Below are 3,993 nucleotides of genomic sequence, written 5' to 3' on the forward strand. Positions count from 1 at the left end.
GGAGCATGTCTGCACGTGGAGAAAGACTTTCCCGTGGGAAGCCGGGTTTTGTCAAACGGGTCCCAGTGCTCTGCTCCTCTCTTTTCACTCCTGCTGCCAGAAGCCCAGGGAGGATGGGAGGGCTTAGAACATGGCTGGGCACTGTGGTTTCTTCCAGAGAAGTGGAGGGCATTTGCTTTACCTTGCCACAACCACTTGGGATAGGGTCTGCACCTCAGGAAAACTGTCTCCGTGGGAAGCCGGCTTTTTGCAAAGGGGTCTCAGGGCCGTGTGCCTCGGCTGTCCCTCCGGCTCCCCAAAGCACAGGGACGAGGTGAGGGGCTTAGACCATGCCTGGGCAATGTTGTTTCTTACACCTGGGTGTGTGGCATTTTGTTGAGCTGGCTACCCCCACTTGGGATAGGTGTTCCACAGCAAGCACCTATTGATCGTCGGAAGCCGTTTTTGCCCCAGGGGTCTCCGGGCTGTGTTCGTTGGGGTTGAACTCCTGCTAGCAAAACCGCCGGGTTGAGGGAAGGGTTCAGACTGTGCCTGGGCCCTGTGGTCTCTTCCAGGTCAGTGTATGGCATTTCCTTCCCCTTGCCACAGGCACCTGGGAGCATGTCTGCACGTGGAGAAAGACTTTCCCGTGGGAAGCCGGGTTTTGCCTAACGGGTCCCAGCGCTCTGCTCCTCTCTTTTCACTCCTGCTGCCAGAAGCCCAGGGAGGATGGGAGGGCTTAGAACATGGCTGGGCACTGTGGTTTCTTCCAGAGAAGTGGAGGGCATTTGCTTTAGCTTGCCACAACCACTTGGGATAGGGTCTGCACCTCAGGAAAACTGTCTCCGTGGGAAGCCGGCTTTTTGCAAAGGGGTCTCAGGGCCGTGTGCCTCGGCTGTCCCTCCGGCTCCCCAAAGCACAGGGATGAGGTGAGGGGCTTAGACCATGCCTGGGCAATGTTGTTTCTTACACCTGGGTGTGTGGCATTTTGTTGAGCTGGCTACCCCCACTTGGGATAGGTGTTCCACAGCAAGCACCTATTGTTCGTCGGAAGCCGTTTTTGCCCCAGGGGTCTCCGGGCTGTGTTCGTTGGGGTTGAACTCCTGCTAGCAAAACTGCCGGGTTTAGGGAAGGGTTCAGACTGTGCCTGGGCCCTGTGGTCTCTTCCAGGTCAGTGTATGGCATTTCCTTCCCCTTGCCACAGGCACCTGGGAGCATGTCTGCACGTGGAGAAAGACTTTCCCGTGGGAAGCCGGGTTTTGTCAGACGGGTCCCAGTGCTCTGCTCCTCTCTTTTCACTCTTGCTGCCAGAAGCCCAGGGAGGATGGGAGGGCTTAGAACATGGCTGGGCACTGTGGTTTCTTCCAGAGAAGTGGAGGGCATTTGCTTTAGCTTGCCACAACCACTTGGGATAGGGTCTGCACCTCAGGAAAACTGTCTCCGTGGGAAGCCGGCTTTTTGTAAAGGGGTCTCAGGGCCGTGGGCCTCGGCTGTCCCTCCGGCTCCCCAAAGCACAGGGACGAGGTGAGGGGCTTAGACCATGCCTGGGCAATGTTGTTTCTTACACCTGGGTGTGTGGCATTTTGTTGAGCTGGCTACCCCCACTTGGGATAGGTGTTCCACAGCAAGCACCTATTGTTCGTCGGAAGCCGTTTTTGCCCCAGGGGTCTCCGGGCTGTGTTCGTTGGGGTTGAACTCCTGCTAGCAAAACCGCCGGGTTGAGGGAAGGGTTCAGACTGTGCCTGGGCCCTGTGGTCTCTTCCAGGTCCGTGTATGGCATTTCCTTCCCCTTGCCACAGGCACCTGGGAGCATGTCTGCACGTGGAGAAAGACTTTCCCGTGGGAAGCCGGGTTTTGTCAAACGGGTCCCAGTGCTCTGCTCCTCTCTTTTCACTCCTGCTGCCAGAAGCCCAGGGAGGATGGGAGGGCTTAGAACATGGCTGGGCACTGCGGTTTCTTCCAGAGAAGTGGAGGGCATTTGCTTTAGCTTGCCACAACCACTTGGGATAGGGTCTGCACCTCAGGAAACTGTCTCCGTGGGAAGCCGGCTTTTTGCAAAGGGGTCTCAGGGCCGTGGGCCTCGGCTGTCCCTCCGGCTCCCCAAAGCACAGGGACGAGGTGAGGGGCTTAGACCATGCCTGGGCAATGTTGTTTCTTACACCTGGGTGTGTGGCATTTTGTTGAGCTGGCTACCCCCACTTGGGATAGGTGTTCCACAGCAAGCACCTATTGTTCGTCGGAAGCCGTTTTTGCCCCAGGGGTCTCCGGGCTGTGTTCGTTGGGGTTGAACTCCTGCTAGCAAAACCGCCGGGTTGAGGGAAGGGTTCAGACTGTGCCTGGGCCCTGTGGTCTGTTCCAGGTCAGTGTATGGCATTTCCTTCCCCTTGCCACAGGCACCTGGGAGCATGTCTGCACGTGGAGAAAGACTTTCCCGTGGGAAGCCGGGTTTTGTCAAACGGGTCCCAGTGCTCTGCTCCTCTCTTTTCACTCCTGCTGCCAGAAGCCCAGGGAGGATGGGAGGGCTTAGAACATGGCTGGGCACTGTGGTTTCTTCCAGAGAAGTGGAGGGCATTTGCTTTACCTTGCCACAACCACTTGGGATAGGGTCTGCACCTCAGGAAAACTGTCTCCGTGGGAAGCCGGCTTTTTGCAAAGGGGTCTCAGGGCCGTGTGCCTCGGCTGTCCCTCCGGCTCCCCAAAGCACAGGGACGAGGTGAGGGGCTTAGACCATGCCTGGGCAATGTTGTTTCTTACACCTGGGTGTGTGGCATTTTGTTGAGCTGGCTACCCCCACTTGGGATAGGTGTTCCACAGCAAGCACCTATTGATCGTCGGAAGCCGTTTTTGCCCCAGGGGTCTCCGGGCTGTGTTCGTTGGGGTTGAACTCCTGCTAGCAAAACCGCCGGGTTGAGGGAAGGGTTCAGACTGTGCCTGGGCCCTGTGGTCTCTTCCAGGTCAGTGTATGGCATTTCCTTCCCCTTGCCACAGGCACCTGGGAGCATGTCTGCACGTGGAGAAAGACTTTCCCGTGGGAAGCCGGGTTTTGCCTAACGGGTCCCAGCGCTCTGCTCCTCTCTTTTCACTCCTGCTGCCAGAAGCCCAGGGAGGATGGGAGGGCTTAGAACATGGCTGGGCACTGTGGTTTCTTCCAGAGAAGTGGAGGGCATTTGCTTTAGCTTGCCACAACCACTTGGGATAGGGTCTGCACCTCAGGAAAACTGTCTCCGTGGGAAGCCGGCTTTTTGCAAAGGGGTCTCAGGGCCGTGTGCCTCGGCTGTCCCTCCGGCTCCCCAAAGCACAGGGACGAGGTGAGGGGCTTAGACCATGCCTGGGCAATGTTGTTTCTTACACCTGGGTGTGTGGCATTTTGTTGAGCTGGCTACCCCCACTTGGGATAGGTGTTCCACAGCAAGCACCTATTGTTCGTCGGAAGCCGTTTTTGCCCCAGGGGTCTCCGGGCTGTGTTCGTTGGGGTTGAACTCCTGCTAGCAAAACCGCCGGGTTGAGGGAAGGGTTCAGACTGTGCCTGGGCCCTGTGGTCTCTTCCAGGTCAGTGTATGGCATTTCCTTCCCCTTGCCACAGGCACCTGGGAGCATGTCTGCACGTGGAGAAAGACTTTCCCGTGGGAAGCCGGGTTTTGTCAAACGGGTCCCAGTGCTCTGCTCCTCTCTTTTCACTCCTGCTGCCAGAAGCCCAGGGAGGATGGGAGGGCTTAGAACATGGCTGGGCACTGTGGTTTCTTCCAGAGAAGTGGAGGGCATTTGCTTTACCTTGCCACAACCACTTGGGATAGGGTCTGCACCTCAGGAAACTGTCTCCGTGGGAAGCCGGCTTTTTGCAAAGGGGTCTCAGGGCCGTGGGCCTCGGCTGTCCCTCCGGCTCCCCAAAGCACAGGGACGAGGTGAGGGGCTTAGACCATGCCTGGGCAATGTTGTTTCTTACACCTGGGTGTGTGGCATTTTGTTGAGCTGGCTACCCCCATTTGGGATAGGTGTTCCACAGCAAGCACCTAT

Source organism: Ursus americanus, unplaced genomic scaffold (genome assembly GCF_024610735.1).
Source record: "Ursus americanus isolate L20-20 unplaced genomic scaffold, mUrsAme1.1.p SCAF_54, whole genome shotgun sequence".
In the NCBI taxonomy this organism is placed as follows: domain Eukaryota; kingdom Metazoa; phylum Chordata; class Mammalia; order Carnivora; family Ursidae; genus Ursus; species Ursus americanus.